General features: G+C 43.4%; 1 protein-coding gene across 6 annotated transcripts in view; it reads left to right on the top strand.

Annotated features, from left to right (window-relative positions):
* BCL9 (BCL9 transcription coactivator) overlaps nucleotides 1-17118 on the top strand; it is a 214689-nt gene that overhangs the window by 114569 nt on the left and 83002 nt on the right. For all 6 annotated transcript variants that reach the window (XM_029578284.1, XM_029578283.1, XM_029578281.1 and 3 more), the window contains one exon: nucleotides 3786-3869. The gene's annotated coding sequence lies outside the window, so the exon portion shown is untranslated. The remainder of the gene's footprint in view (nucleotides 1-3785; nucleotides 3870-17118) is intronic.

Below are 17118 nucleotides of genomic sequence, written 5' to 3'. Positions count from 1 at the left end.
TGCGAGGGAAAAATTATTAGTTATGCGTGCTACCTACAGAAGATCCGTAGGCAAAAAATAGAGGAATTGTTAGATAGAATCAGAATGCTGGAGGGGCAATACAAGCTGGACTTTTCCAGGAAAACTTATAGGCGGCTGGAGAGTGCCCGTAATGAGCTTAAATAACTAGAATTTGGGAAAATAGCACATTCCCTGACATTCTCTAAGCTTCACTTTTATGAGCATGACGATAGGGTAGGACTGTTGTTTGCTAGATCCATTAAAAAAAAAAAAAAAAAAGTGTGTAAATTCCATACGTAAAACCTCAGCAAGTATTTTCAGATTTGCATGGCTTAATGGGGACATTTATTTGGACTTATAAACCAGCTGGAATTAAAATGAGTCGCTTATGGCTACTCAAGTGATGGGGGGGGGGGGGGGGAGCAGTGAGCCTACCTAATCTTCATCTCTGCTGGGCGTCCAGGTTACTGTGTCTCCATTGTCTCTTGGTTGTCCATGAAATTCGAACAGGCGGATGTTATTGACCTGGCCATGCTCCCATTTATGCCTCCAGATTTGCCGCCATGTCTCAAAGTTCATAGAAGAAGCCCACTATTGGCCCATACGTTATGTATATGGTGGCAGGTCAAAAGATTCTTAGGGTTAGCTGGAGAGGAGATATCTATATATGGTAACTCCATCTTGTCTGGATGCCATGGATTGATTTGCATTGATTTGCAAAATTTGCATCATGCAATTTTTATTGGTCCAAAGTTGGCATTGTTGGGCAGTTGAGTGAGCTCCTTTTAGTGCCGGTTAAATTTTGTACTTTGGTGGGCCAGCTGTTATTGGCAGTAAAATTCATAATAACCACTTTTTGGAAAATGAATCCCCCAGTGTAGTATTGGCATTATTGCATGAAATTGCTGATATTGAAACATTATGCTGTGACCTAAAGAATAACCCACACAAATACAAGCAAATTTGGGGCTCTTACTTGGAATAACGTAAAATGTGACTCTATTAAGATTTATGCCTATGTATATGTTTGTATATTGTATCTGGTTATATGATGTGTTGTTTTATTGCTGCCTTATATGAGGAATGTCTCCTCTTGTGTGCCTGAAATGTTTACTAACTAGTTTATAAAAACGTTTGAATACCTTCTACATCTTTCAGAATCTAGTCTAAAAACAAACTGTTAAGCTCTAAATACACTGAGGTGAACTTTTATCACCACCAGGTAGAAGGTAAACCCATCTCCGCACACTCTTTAGTTGTCTGATTCATGTGGGGCTTATTTGAAGCCTCTTATCAAGTCTCTGGCTATGTCTTGGGATCTCAATATGGTACTAACCTAGCTGATGAAGTCTCCTTTTGAGACTCTGAATTCTTGTATGCTGAAGTTCCTGACCTGAAAGTCATATTTTTGGTGGCAGTCACTTGAGTCCTCAAAGTTGATGAGGTCCAGGTCCTATCCACTTCTGTGAGGGTGGTTTTGCACACACATCCCAAGTTCCTGCCTAAGCTGAAGCCTAATTTCCACTTGATAAGTCAATCATCCTTCCAACATTTTTCTGCAGGCCACAGATCCACAAGATGAACAAGCCCTGCACAGTTTGGACCACAAAAGAGCATTAGCCTTCAATGTGGCGTGGACTAAAGTCCATAAAACATTTAATATTAATTTGACTGCCTTTTCATATATATATGTCTTGGGTAGGCATTTTATTATATTATAACAAATTAATATAAATGTACTATATGTTTGTATTTATACTGGTGTTTTTATATACCAATTTTAAACACAACACACTACAGTAATATAATCTCAACTAATAAAAATTGACTATACAATGCAAAAAAAATATGAACAATTCTAAAACAAGTTAAAAAAAACCAACCTAAATAATCCATACTTCAAACTTGTCTCCATTGTACACATAGTGGCAGAAATTTGCTCCCAAAAACTCCCTAAAAGTAAAAATAACACTCATTTCCTTTTATAAGAGCTTGAGTAAAAGTCAGCATGTTTTTTCAAAGTTTAACCCTAGAACTTTAGTTCACACAGACAATGGGCATAGCGGGGCACAGAACTGCCACTAGGCTGGCCCTGCTGTCCTTATTTTTGCCTGTTGAGGTATTTTAGAGGATGTATACACAGATGCCAGAATCACATTCCTAATAAAGCTGAAAAAAAGGAGAACCGTAAAAATTAAATAAAAAAGCGTCGTCAGCGGTCAGGTTAGGAAAACGGGTGCTCGTAAAATTGAGCATCTGTTTTCCTAACCCGCTGATAGCCACTTATCTTGGGTACTCAATACCAGGAAGGTACTAGACGCAAAATGTTCCCTAGCGCCTCCTTTTTAGTGCGGAAGCCTATTTAAACTTTAAATTGGCGCATGTAGAGAGAGGGCACTCGCACGCCAATATTGCATCGGCCTGATCATGTATATATGAGGAGGGATGGAAAGAATCCTGGATATTGGTTTAAGCATGTCTACCCAGAATTGATAGAGGACAAAAAAGGAAAAAACGGGCTTGGAAAAGGTGTGAAATACTTCAAGTGCTCAAGCTTGCATGGAATATATCCTAATTAGGGTAGTACTGAGTGTGCCATTTTGTTTTGTGTTTTTTATTCCTGGAACAACCAGGCAGACTGAATGGGCCAATTGGTCCTTATTTGCTCTCATTTACTATGTTTTGATGGAATTTCAGGGATGAGCCAACTCATTTGGGTCTCTTGCCCTTAAACATTAATCTTGTGCAAGCACATGCAACAGATCAGGCTGCAGGGTTTCCTATCAAGTTGAGTCAAATTAGAGTTCTTTTTTCTGGTTTGAACCAAACTCCAGACTGTTTGTGAAGTAAGAATAAAATCCTGCAAAATACACTCAATGCCTATGTAGCAAACCTACCATACCAAATAGTACAAACCTCCAGAGCCCACCATATCTATGAAAAGGTAGCACTGTACATATTGCTATGGTCCCTAAAACACCAATTGCATCCTACTGGAAGATGCAAGTTGAGCTAGCAACCTCAAGAAACCAAATTCTATATGCGGTGCAGCAGTAGAGAAATAGAAACAAACATGCGCCTCGTATTCTCCTGTAGTTTGCAAAATTGAAAGATATCGGAGATGCACATTTTGTAAAACTGACAGAGAAAATTAGGTTTTCCACATAAGAATAAGCAGGAATAACTTGGTGTAATCCTTCAGGAAACAGGAGAAAGAGCAGTTATAGCAACCTAATGTCATAGCCTGCCACCAGGCCAGAAATTTACTGTGACCAGCAGTAATAGTGATCACCACTGTTAGAATCCCAGAATTGGCCTTTATAGTCATTTCTTTACTTAGTGGTTCTAGTTTACTTTTATTACTATTGTATATTATTCTTTTATTTATGTACTTCCTGTATTACATTGGTATCATATGTACAAATAAAGTTTCTTAACTCTGAACCTGCTTAAGAGTTGAGAGGGTTGGAATTACATGAGTTAGCTTGCCCATTCTCTTTATACTCTTGAGTATTTGGGGCTTGATAGAGAGAGAGAATTTCTACATTTTACTGTTTCTGTGTAACTGAAAGGGAATGGTATGGAATGCTGAAAGGAAATCTCCACAATCCCCCACCCCCAAACACCCACTCAATACCTCTAAATGTGTACTCTCATCTGGTTCTCTAAATGCGTACTCTCATCTGTCTCTACTTACTCTGCACATTCTCTGCTGTCATCTGAGCATGCACCCTCCCTTCTTGTCTCTGTTTACAATGAGCACTCTGTTCTCTTCCATTTCACAGAAGGCGCAGGAGGTACTAAGAAGAGGGTCCTTGGCACATTACCTGCAGAGCAAATATGGCTGTGTCGTGACACCAGGAGACCTGGTGAGTATCATACTATTGGGGAAAATGAATACAATTTTGCCATCCCTTTACAAAAGTAAATGACTTGCTAGCAGTGAGGATGTTTGCAACAATTGGTAATTTGGGGAGATTATCTTGCTTTTCAGCTTCCTGATGTGCAAGTTAATGGTCAATGGCTCATACATTGGATAATGATCATCACAACATATGGTTCTAGGGGCTACTGGCAGCAGGACATATTCATTCGTTATGCAAGTCAGAGCTCCTGGAAGTTGTAGAATGATCTTAGAAACTTCAGGGGATGGGTATGAAAATTGCAGATTTATTTTGCAGGTGGACTAAAAAATTGTAAGTTGGGAGCCCGAAAGCCCCTCTCTGGATCTCAGCCTACTGGAACATTTTGACATTTTCTCCCCAGTTTCTAGATGCATTAGCTATTGTCTTATCACAGTCTAGGATTTTAACTTAATACTTGTGTGTGAAAGGTCAGATAAAAGACAAACGCCAGGGTCTCTGAAGCTACCAGTTAAGCACCCCCTTTATTTGAGAAACTATAGCAAAATATACAAAAATGGCAGGCCACAGAGAGCTGAGTTTTTTTTTAATTCTGCATATGCTGATGTAAAAACAGCCACTCATTTTTCATGGAACCAGTACGGAAAACCTTAGCAGGTGTAGAGCGGTGAAATATAACACATGCCCTTCAGAGAAGGAAGGAAATAAATAGAAATAGTCCTGACATTTTATTTTTTATTATACTTTTGGCTACTGTTGTTGGACAGTTGAGAATTAGATCGGGGTCCCCAAACTATGGCCTGAGGGTCAAATGAATTTCATCCCAAGTAGCAAAGACAGAAAGCTTAATCTGGCCTGTAGTGGCAGCAGCAGGAGCACATTACACCACTGCTTGTCCTGACAGTTGAAGTTAGACTTGCAAATGGCAGCTGGGCACACTGGTGGAAGACCATCGTTGATTGCCCGCAATGCATAATTTAGCCATTAGTGCTGCTTGTGCAGGTGCAGCCGCTTTGGGCCAAAGATAGGGAGAGAGGCTGCAGCACAGCAAGAAAGTTTTTTCCACAGTTGTGAAGGGCAGTGCAGGCTACGGAGAGGATGGTGCTGAACCATGGGTTCTGTGGGGCTGCCAGGGAAAGCTAGGTAAGGATGGTGGTTCCTGGGGCTCCCAAGCATGCTGCCATCTTTTCAGAGCTGTGGGGAAAGGGGCATGGACATCGTCCCTAAAGGATACAGGCAAAATCCTTAATATTATAATCCAAATACTTTCCTTGGATTAGGGTCTCCTGGGGGGAGAAAGGGCAAGGAAGTGGAGAGTGAGTAAGAGTGCACGATAGGTGTGAGAGTGTACCACGTGCACACAAACACCCAGTCCTGCCATCCATCCACCTTCCTCTCCCCCTGCTTCCATAGGCAAGCAGATATTGGGGACGAGGAGAGGCAAGTGGCAAGTTTGTTGGGGCTGGGGCAGTGTTGCCAATTTTGGAGAAATCTAGAAATATTACTGACATTCTATTTGCCCTGCCCCGTTCCCCAGTCTTCTCAACAAACTCCTCTGAGGGACTCTCTCCCTTCTTACCCACCCATCTCAGCGAACTTTGAGGACCACCTCCTGCCCTCTCATAGGCCGATGTAGTAATATAAGCATTAAGAAACTGCTGGTTTTCAGCGCACACTTTTAATTGCCACGATTAATTTCTTTCTATAACTCCTAATGCATTGGGAGTTTTAAAAAACAGACCTAAACTTTAAAATTATGCCAAATGTATATTTTAACTTGGGAAGGGGGAATGGAGGTATCCCTGACAGACTCTCAAGTAAATGGCAACAGCCACCACCACCACTGAGCCAAATACATATTGATTTATTCAACTGTTTGGCAGTGGGAAGCAGCTGCCAGATAGCCAGATAAGCCAGATAAGTCTGGCTGTCTGGCACTGTTCGCTGTTATTTACCCTGATAAAGTACATATCCAGCTAAGTAGCAGCAAACCTTGCCAAATAGCTGGATAAGTACTCACCTGCCAGCTGTTTCCTGCTGCCAGATATAAATCAGTACTTATCCGGGTAATGGTGGCGGTGGCGGCTGGCATTTACCCAGAGAATTCCTGACTGTTTAAAAACTTTTTGACCTTTTTTTTTTTCTATTTTTTTCATAGTGCTGGAAATTCCAGTGCTGACCCAGGGTTAAATTTCCAGCACTGAAAAAGGTGCATTAGCTAGTTGCAGTCTCTATCAGGGAGTACTGCTTAATGATCTCATTTGCATGGGATTTCCATGCGAGGATGCTAAACAGTACTGGGGACAGGGAATTACCTACAGTACCTGAATATAATCCTCTCTGAAATGCCAAAAAGCAGAATATAAATGAATATAATTAGTACTTACATTTAGGCATACATATTTTCTACACACAAAACTCCTTGCTGCATCAGCAGTATATTTTGCAGCCAGAAAATGTGCATTCAACTGAACGTACCTTTCTGCATCAGCCTCTCATTGATTTGAAGTGTCCTATATGGCATTTTTCTTGAAACATTTGGGGAGCTTGGAGTTAGATGTGCATTAACACCTCCCCCATTCCAGTAATTGAAAAAGAATATATCTCATGTTGTGCATAATCAGAAGAGCTGGCTGGCTGATTTTCTAATCAATTACTGTTACTGCCAAATCATTAATTTTTTTTTTTTAAAGTTTATTGAACCGACAGTGCAACCCAACAAGAAAAGTCTTCAAATACTATCCAAAGTACATAGGTCCAAATCGTTTATTTATCAGTCTCTAAAATAAACAGAACTTTTAATCACCTGAGCTAAATTTTTAACTCACATTTTCTTTATTCAAGCAGTGAAAATTGAGTTAACTCTTGATGCACTAAGCTAATGGTATGCTAATGCATTGAGAGTTAAAAATAAATAAATAAACAAAAAATGCTAACCCCAAAATGTCTGTAGAAGACATGCGTAGGATGTATAAAATACAATCATATCCTGTTAGGCTATTCCAGAATCATGCATTTACACTGCCTACTAGCAGATGGCGACAGAGGACACACCTTTTTCTGTGACATACTCACCAGTATAGAAGATGGTGCAGTGCAGACTAAAGCCATATTCTGTCTGCAGCAGATGGTGGCATGTTCTGGACTAGTGAAGTAGGGCATCTAGCTCTCAGATTTTGGCCCACGGCCCCAATTGGTGGAGCATTCCTCATCTTTCTACTAAGGCAATGTTTTTATTTAACTTTTTTCTTTTTGTGTGTGCTATTTCCCTATTGAAGCATTTTTGGGCTAGGCTTCCTGGTTGTCCCTGGCTGAGTGAGTCAGGGACCTGACTCCCAGGTTACCTATGGGGCCTGGTTGATTCAGGGGTTGCGGACCAGTTCAGGATTTTTCCTGAGAGCAGTAATTTCGCTTGGTGGGGCTCCCCCCCCCCCCCCCCACCCCCTTCATTCCTATTCTTCTCTTCTGGTTTTAGCTGACTTTTTGTCGCCTCATTAAAATTAAACAAAATAAATAAATAATTCTAGAGAAAAGCAGCTCAAGAGTGGTTGAGTCAGCCAGTTATGTTGTAAGGCGAGAGGATATATGTGTGTGTGTGTGGAGGGAGATAGTTTGAGCTTAGGTTGCCTCCGGGCATTGGACTGTTGGCTCCTCCATCCCCTACTAATGGGAAATCCATTCTTCTGGAGTTATATTTTAGCTCCAGCTTGTCATAGGCATGGACGAGCAGACCCACCAGTACAGGAGTTGGCACATGAACACCTAACTAGCTCCTGTTGTCCTATATGCAGTGGGAGGGTGACAGTCGAGGAAGTCTCCGTCTCTCAGTGACTGTCACTCAGCATGGGCATGCCTTAATTCCTCTTCCCTTGCTGTGGAGAGAGAGCGGCCACTGAGCCTCTGTTTGTCCTGGTTTTAGTGTCCCAGTGTTAACTCCGGAGGGGGAGACTGAACAAGAGGCCCTTGGAAGCTCCACCTTCCCCTCTTAAGGAGGGTTTTCACTGGAAGTTTCTGTATTTTTGCACCAGGCCTTCTGTACCTTTCAGAGGCCTGATGAGGGAGAGGCTCTGGCAGCCAAGAAACTCTCCCCAGATTTTCTCCCTGGTGAGGTTCAGTGGCTAAGTGCCCAAGATTGTGTAAAGAGTTGCTGGATTTAGTGGCAGGATCCTTTTTTGACATCAGATTTTCGAATGAGCAGGAAGTGGACAGTCTCTCTTAAAAAAAAAAAAAAATCAGAGGGAGAGAATTCCTTTGTCAAGGGTAAGATTGCCTTTCTCTGAGGGTAAGCAGAATGGCAGTCCTCGCACATGGGTGACATTCTCCAATGGAGTCTAGAACAGTAAACTTATGTCAATGTTTCTAGTACTTTGACTGTTGCTCATTGAGCACGCTCATGCATGCTATTATGCAACATGTCCACACGGGGTCCCTTCATTCTTTTTCTGTGGAGCCCTGTGTTGTGGTTGTGTTGCCTCCCACGCCTGTTTTTCTGGGCCTTGAGTTTTTGCCAGATCCATAGGATCATTCATCGTGGGGTCTTGTTTTGTTCCTGATAGTTTCCCTAGGTAAGAGTTTTTAGTAATTTCTCTATTTTTGTTTGTTCCCATTCTGCAGTGGTATGCTGTTGGTGCCTGCTGACTAGCAAGCCATCGCTGCCATTGTTTGATTTTGCTTCCTCTTTGTTTGGGCCGAACATGTCTAGCTCGTTCCAGCAATGCCCTCTGTGCACAAGAACTAGTCTATCACAGACCCCGCATAATAGGCATATCTTATGTCTGGGGCATCGCATGATGTCCACAGGTATCACAAATGTGCGACCATGACCCTGAAAGGATGCCAGTCCCAACTAGAACTCCTGGAAAATATTTTCGGCACCAGAAAACAAATACATAGGCATTGATAGACCTTGGAGCTGTGTTGGTGGAAGGACCATCTTCAGTACCATTGGATCATCTGGCCTTCATCTTACTTTTCCTAATAAAGGTGTTGTGTTCTGCCGCTTCATTACCGACATTGAGGAGATCCAATACCAAGCATAGAGGGAAGCTGAAGAAGCCTTGTTCTCCATTGGTACCAGGAGCAGGGTCAATCTGGCACATGCCAAGATCTCCCCCTAAGCATCCTCTAAGAAGGTCAGTGAGTCGCAATGGCCTATAGCAGTCCAGGTGTTTGCCACCGATCCACCTCTTGGTTCCAAAGAGGATGTGATCACCTCTCCTGCCTCCTAGTCAAGGCTGGAATCGGCTATCTTTGAGGAAGAGTTGGATAGGAAAATCCAGCAGGCCTTGGAGAAGGTGATGTAGGGCTTCTGTGTCTCAACATTGAGGGCACAGAGGCAGGCAGTAATAAATCTTTGAGCCTCTGCTAGATTCCTTAAGTTCACTCTGTGCTGGATTTGATGCCCAGAGAGGATTGAGGTCAGTGACAGTTGCCTTGTTTATCTCTGGAGCCTCAGAAGAGGAAACACCTCTAGATCTAGGCCAAAACAGCCAAGTAAACCTGTCCTAGACACCATGGCTGGGTTTGAGCACCTAAGATGTCCTTACTAGTGGCAGAACAGGGTGAGATGGACTTTGGACTTGGGACTTGGAATACCATTGGGGATGTGGCTATGACCTTTCTCCTCTACTTCAGCAATGAAACCACCTGGGAGATGAGAAAGCAGAATTGCTTACCTGTAACAGGTGTTATGCAAGGACAGCAGGATGTCAGTCCTCACATATTTATTTATTTATTTATTTTTAACTTTTGTATATCGATGTTCCTGTATAGGATACATATTGCACCGGTTTACATAGAAACTGAACTGTCGCCGTGGGGCGGATACAATGAACATGAGGTAGAATGAATTTGAAGAAACAATGAACAAGTGGTACAGTATAAATATACTAAAATACAATAGAAACATAGGGCTAAACATGGTGAAACTTCCAAATAATCTTAGGGGAACGCCATAACGGGAAAAACTGGAGTAGCTGATGGATAACAGGTAGAGCTGACTTAGCTAGCGGGCAAGTTACAGTGAGAGGATTATCTCTCCGCAAAGGCCTGGCTGAATAGCCATGTTTTTAGCTTTTTTGAAAACCAGAGGGCAGGGTTCTTGGCGGAGGTCCAGAGGGAGGGAGTTCCAAAGGTGGGAACCAGCTGTGGAAAGGGCACGCTTCCTTAATGAGGTTTTAGCAGGTGGGGTATACAGAGTGTCTTTGTATGCTCTTCTGATAAGTTTATTTGGGATGTGTGGCCGTAGTTGGAAGGTTAGATTGAGGGGGGCGATATTATGCACGGCTTTATGGATCATCATGAGGGCTTTAAAGCGAATCCTGAATTTGATTGGTAACCAGTGAAGGTTCTGAAGGATGTGATCTCTTTTGTTGGCGTTGGTGAGAATCCTTGCAGTCGCGTTCTGGACCATCTGTAAGGGTTTAATGGTGTTAGCCAGTAGACCCAGAAGAAGGGAGTTGCAGTAATCAACTTTGGACAGGATAATTGATTGGAGCAACAAGTGGAAGTCCCGGAGGAGTAAGAGTGGTTTTAGTTTTCTAAGTACTTGCAATTTGAAAAAGCATTCCTTAGTGGTGTTATTGACAAATTTTTTCAAGTTAAGCTGGTTGTCGAGCAGAACACCCAAGTCTCTCACATGTGGTGAGTGATTAAATGAAGTTTTGGATAGATGGGAAGAACTGGGGGAGTTGAGAGGAACGTTGTTGTTGTCCTGAGATATTAGAAGGATCTCTGTCTTGTTGGTATTGAGGACAAGGTTGAGGCTGGTGAGAAGTCGGTTGATGGCCTGGAGGCAATTATTCCAATGGGACCATGTTTTGTGAAGCGACTCTGTGATGGGGATGAGGATCTGAATGTTGTCGGTGTAGAGGTAGTGAGTTAACTTTAGGTTGGTGAGTAGATGGCAGAGCGGGAGGAGGTAATGTTGAATAGGGTGGGTGAGAGAGATGATCCCTGGGGGACTCCCCAGTTGGATCTGACTGGGTGTGATTCTTTATTGTTGATCCTCACCTTGAAGAACCTGTTTTCAAGGAAGGATTTGAACCAATTGAATGCAGTTCCCTTGATGCCAATGTCTGCAAGTCGCTGTAATAAGATAGTGTGGTTCATGGTGTCGAAGGCTGCGGATAGATCCAGAAGAGCGAGTAGATATGGTTGTCCTTTTTCCAAGTTTAGGAGGATGGTGTCCGAGAGCGAAGATAGTAATGATTCCGTGTTTAGAGCCTTACGGAAGCCAAATTGTGTTGGGGCGAGAATATCATTTTCTTCAAGGTATTCAGATAACTGTTTACGATTTTTTCCATGAGTTTGGCGATCATATGGGTGACATCTGATGGAGCCTGGCTCAGAAAACTTATGTCAGTTTGTAGAACTTTGACTGTGCCTTGCTGAGCATGCCCATGAATGCTATTATGCCACACATCCACGTAGGGTCCTTTCAGTCTTGTATGTTAGCAATAAAAAAAAAAAAGAGAGAAACCAACTCCAGGAGAATATGGGTGGGAATCATGAGGACTGACATCCTGCTTTCTTCTGAGAACACCTTTTCTCACAGGACAAGCAGGATGGTAGTCCTCACATATGGGTGACATCACAGGATGGAGCCCAATCACGGAAAACTTCTGTCAAAGTTTCCAGAACTTTGACTGGCCCCTACTGGGCATGCCCAGCATGGCACTAACCCTGCAGCCAGCAGGGGTCCCCCTTTAGTTTTTTTCTTTTTTTCCACGCAGCAGTAGCCTCGCAGTTGAGGAGCTCTGCAGAGATTCCTGACAGGAATTTTCCTCACGGAATTGCTAAAATTTAATTTGCCCCACAGGGGTCCCTCCTTTAACTTTTTTCAGACCGCGGTACTCCGGTAAGTTTTTACCTGTTTTCCGTCGATTACTGTCGAGTTTGGCCCTTGCGGCCTACTGGCCGTCGATCATACCGCAGCTCGATTTTTTTACTATGGCCATGGCGTCGGGGTTTCGTCAGTGCCCGGACTGTACACGCACCATGTCCATTACAGACCCCCATAAAGTCTGTGTAATGTGTCTCTGACGAGAGCACGATGTCTTGACCTGCACCAAATGTGCCCTAATGACACCAAAAGGTCGCAAGGCCAAAATGGAGAAGATGGAACTTCTCTTCCGTGCTCAAACCCCGACTCTGTCCATTGCATCGATATCGTCTGAACCGGCACCGTCAACTTTGCGCCAGCATCGATGACTTCTCAGCCTTCGAAACCCTCTACTCCCCCTCGGGACTGAGGGGATCGTAGGGAGAAACATTGCCATCGGCACCGTAAGACTTGGATCATCGACCTCGCCGTCGTCGAAAAACCGACTCACTCTGTCTGTCTCTCACCTGGTGGACAAATCAAATCAATCTTCTACAGGGCTTGCCCTTTCAGGCGCCAGACCCTCAAATAATTCTCACCACCACTGCTTCCAACTTCGGATGGGGAGCCCACGTGGCCGATCTGCAGACACAAGGTTCTTGGTCTCCGGAGGAAGCCAAACACCAAATAAATTTCCTGGAGCTGCGAGCAATCAAATACACTCTCAGGGTATTTCAGGATCGCCTCTCCAGTCAAGTCATCCTGATCCAGACGGACAGCCAGGTGGCCATGTGGTACATCAACAAGCAGGGAGGGACAGGCTCCTACCTTCTGTGTCAGGAAACTGCACAGATATGGGTGGAGGCCCTCTCCCACTCGATGTACCTCAGAGCTACCTACTTGCCGGGAGTGGACAATGTATTGGCAGACAACCCCTGAGTCGCACTTTTCAACCGCACGAATGGTCTCTCAACCCTTCAGTAGCGAACTCCATCTTCCAGCAGTAGGGATATCCTCAGATAGACCTCTTTGCATCACCACAGAATCGCAAAGTAGGCAATTTCTGCTCTCTCACTTGCAGCCAACATTATCCACCAAGAGACTCGTTCTCCCTCTCATGGACAACAGGTCTCTTATTCGCATTCCCTCCACTTCCACTTCTCTCAAACTCTCGTGAAGTTACGTCAGGACAAGGGACGCATGATCCTGATAGCACCCCACTGGCCACGCCAAGTGTGGTTTCCAATACATCAGGATCTCTCCATTCGCAGGCACATTCCTCTTGGAACAGACCCGCTTCTTATCACTCAAAACAACGGGTGCCTTCGCCACCCCAATCTTCAAGCCTTGTCCCTGACGGCATGGATGCTGAAAGGTTAATCCTTCAACCACTTAACCTTCCTGATTGCTTCACGAAAGCCTTCCACGAGAAAATCTTACTCATACAAATGGAACAGATTCACGTCTTGGTGCTCTTCTCAGGCCCTTGACCCTTTTACCTGTCCAATTCCGAAGTTTCTGGACTATCTCTGGCACTTGTCAGTCAGGTCTAAAACTTCCTCCATCAGAATGCATGTTAGTGCGGTAGCCGCCTTCCATAAAGGTGTTGGGGATGTCCCTATAACAGTACACCCCCTTGTAATGTTTTTTGAAAGGCTTGCTTCACCTAAAGCCTCCACTGCGTCCTCCGGCCCCTTTTTGGGACCTTAACCTGGTTTTGGGTTGGTTCATGAAACCACCATTCGAGCCTCTTCACTCTTGTGAACTTAGATATCGCACATGGAAAGTGATTTTCCTTTTGGCAATCACTTCAGCTCGCAGAGTTGGTGAATTACAGGCCCTAGTTACCTATCCGCCTTACACTAAACTTCTGCAGGACCGGGCAGTACTCCGCACTCACCCAAAATTTTTACCTAAGGTATATGTTGTTCAGGGATGGTTTCCGTGCTCCGGTGGTATGTTTCTTCAACCGTTTTCAACCACCGGAGCACGGAAACCATCCCTGAACAACATATACCATGGCCCTATGAAGAAGGTGAAAACCGAAACACGGACCGTGTCGGGCGAAACTAACCTCATGGCACAGAGTCGGACAGTTTCTTCACTTCATTTCATTTCAACAAGCTAAGTAGCAATGATAAAATACTACGAATATATGCAAAGATTTAAGAATTTATTGATGGACTTATGAATATCACTAAGGTGAATTGACACACACAAAGTTAAAAAATCTTTTTGAATGACCAATGATTATATACCGAGTGGTAGTGCAATATAAACTACTTGCTATTCAGCACACTCATTTACAGTAAGACTTCGTTCAGAATTGCCTATATGAGGTCATTTATTCAGATTAAAATAAAATTACCAATGTCCTTTGAATTTTTGTGGAGGAAATAGAGGCGTTTTGGTCTTTCATTTGTGATAGCGTCTAGTTGACTGAATCCTCGAGAAAAAAGTCAGAGAAGTTTTTGCTATCCGTAATCATTCACTGCTATACATTCTAATTCTCCCATCTTACTTCTTAGACTTCTGGCATTAGCATACAAACATTTCAAAGTTTGTTTTTTGTTTGTATTTTCATTCTGCTTTTTAATTGATAGGGATAAGTTAAAATTTTTTAGCTCAGGTGAGTTTTTAGTTACAGGCACTTGGACTATTTTTCTAATTATTGGAACCTAACTGTCGGGATGCCCTAATTCTAATGCATCATTAGTATCCTTTGAAGATACCTCTCTCCGAACCATGCGCTGGTTAGCGCCAGCAGTCTGGTTCCACACTGGTTAAGGTGGAGCCCATCCCTTCGGAAGAGACTCCCCCCTTCCCCAAAAGGTTCCCCAGTTCCTAACAAAACTGAATCCCTCTTACTCTTTCTAACATACCCTCAGATTCTGGACCCCAGACATCCTTCGCATGGGTACACCTCAGTTCTAATTCGGCATACCACTTGGGAGTGGAGATGCCTGATTAACAATTCAACCCTTTCTGAGTCGGCTTACCATGGGTTATCCACTGATTAAGCCACCTCTAGGTTCATTGGTTACAGAATGAGGCCTACATTTAGTGCTTACAAGACTCATATGTTCCCCGTTCGAGCCTTTACATTCCTATAACTTACCAGTCTGGCATGGGAACTTTTTTCCCTCGTAGCCATCACTTCTGCCAACAGGGGCAGTGAGTTACACACCCTTGTTCCATACTCACCCGACCCTGCGTTCCTCCGTGACCAAGTGGTCCTATGTACTCACCCTCATACTCTTCTTAAGGTACACGCAGCCTCTCACCTTACTCAGAATATACTCTGCCCACTTTTTCCCAATGCCTCTCTCTCACCAGGGTAAGAGGGTTTTCCACTCCTTGGACTGTAAGAGTGCACTTGCATTCTATCTAGACAGTACTACACTCCATAGAAATTACACCTAACTCTTTCCTTCTTTAACAAAAGACAAGCTACGAGTTCAAGTGGGCAAATAGACTCTCTCCAACTGACTAGCAGACTGTATCGAATTTTGCCATGACGTACCAGGCCTTCCTCTCTAGGAGTGACTGCAGGCACATTCTATAACGGCCATGACAATATCAGTACCATAATATCATTCAGTACCAATTGCCGACATCTGCTAGGCTACGACTTGTAGCTATCTTCACACATTCGCAGCCCCCTACTATTTATCAATGAAATTCTGTCAAGACTCTGCCTTTGGCCAATCTGTCTTGAAAAGCTTTCTTCCACTATAATCCCCAACTCCTTCCACAACCACCTGCTGTGATGTCAGGCTGCCTCATCATTGCCAATAGCACCCCAATTGTGCCTCCGCACGACTTGTCTGCTATTGGTTTGTTGTAATGTGAGTCAGCCTGTAGCTTGCTAATCACCCATATGTGAGGACTACCATCCGGCTTGTCCTGGGAGAAAGCAGAATTGCTTACCTGTAACAGGTGTTCTTCCAGTACAGCAGGATGTCCTCACGGAACCCACCCGCCACCCCACGGAGTTGGGTCCGCTAACATTTATTTTTTTTAGTTTTCGCTCGTACTTTTTGCTACAAATGAGACTGAAGGGAGACCCCTGTGGACACAGTGCACTCAGTGTGCCAGTCAAAGCTTTCTAGAAACTTTGACAGAAAGTTTTCCGTGATAGGGCTCCGTCCAGTGACGTCACCCATATGTGAGGACTACGTCCTGCTGTCCTGGGAGAACACCTGTTACAGGTAAGCAACTCTGCTATCTGTAATCACTGAAGGATCACTCTTGGGGCTCTTCGGCAAGGGTCTAATAGTGGTCATCTTTGTGAGGTCAGGAAGGCAAGCTTCTTATAAATATAAATTAACTACTTTAGGCCTGGATTTTCTAAGGTCACAGAAAATCCGGTGATAATGGGGGGTGGGGTGGCGTGGCGAAGCGGGGGGCAGGCTTGCGAAAGCCGGCAGCGATCGCACCTCCACGATGCTATCGTTGCCGGTTTTCACACCCAATAGCGCCATCGTAAAAGGTGGTGCTATTGGGTGCGAAAAGGATCCTTACCTTTTGCCATCAGCGACGTCTTCGCGGCATCTGTCTCTGTGCTGCCTCGACTCCTCCCCTTCCGGTGCAGATGCCGCCCAGACCCCGCCCCGATCTAGGTATCACACCCAAAAAGTCCCTTTTCGTGTGTGATCCCTTTTGAAAATGACCCCCTTAGTGATGTAAGGTGAAATAAATTCACAAACAGCTTTTAATACACCAATCTGATTCAATACACAGTAAGAAGGATTTAGCTTCGCAATTATTTGCTGCACTTTCAGACACAACACGGTAAAAAGTATCCCAGTGGCAAGCAGATATCTCCATTGGAATGATCAGACTCTCTAGTAGCTCATGGAAGTTGCTACCCAATTTCTGATTTTTTTTTTTTTTTCCCATGAAAAAATTGAGGCGAATATATCTTCGTTAAATGATAGTCTGCTAATACGAGCTGAGGATGTACTAGTCAAAGTTTTAACAGCAGAGAAAATAAATTGCCAATACCTGTATTATGATTAAAAAAAAAATTTTTTTTGCAACTGTTATTTCTTCACTATATATCAGCTGTGCTCTATAAGCCCTAAGGGTCTCATCAGATTTTACTTTCTAGTATGTTCTCTCTAACTGATGTACCTTTCTCTCTTCCTCTCTAAGATTCTGAGAATACCATGGCTGATTTAATCTTTTTTTCCTATTTTTAAATCAATACTGCATGTTAGTGCATCAGCTAGATTGTCGAATCACATTTTTCAATTAGCTAATGCTTCGGTGATAGTCTTAATATCATCCACATTGAGAAGGCCAGGCAATTTTTCTTTCAATTTATCTATATCCATAATTCTGCCATAATTCCCCATCTAAAAGAAAGATACAGCAGAACTAGAAATGGTACAGAAAAGGTTTAAAAAAAAAAAAAAAAAAAAAAAATGA

This window comes from Rhinatrema bivittatum, chromosome 15, assembly GCF_901001135.1.
Source record: "Rhinatrema bivittatum chromosome 15, aRhiBiv1.1, whole genome shotgun sequence".
Classification (NCBI taxonomy): Eukaryota; Metazoa; Chordata; class Amphibia; order Gymnophiona; family Rhinatrematidae; genus Rhinatrema; species Rhinatrema bivittatum.
This window is presented reverse-complemented; position numbering and strand designations above follow the sequence as displayed.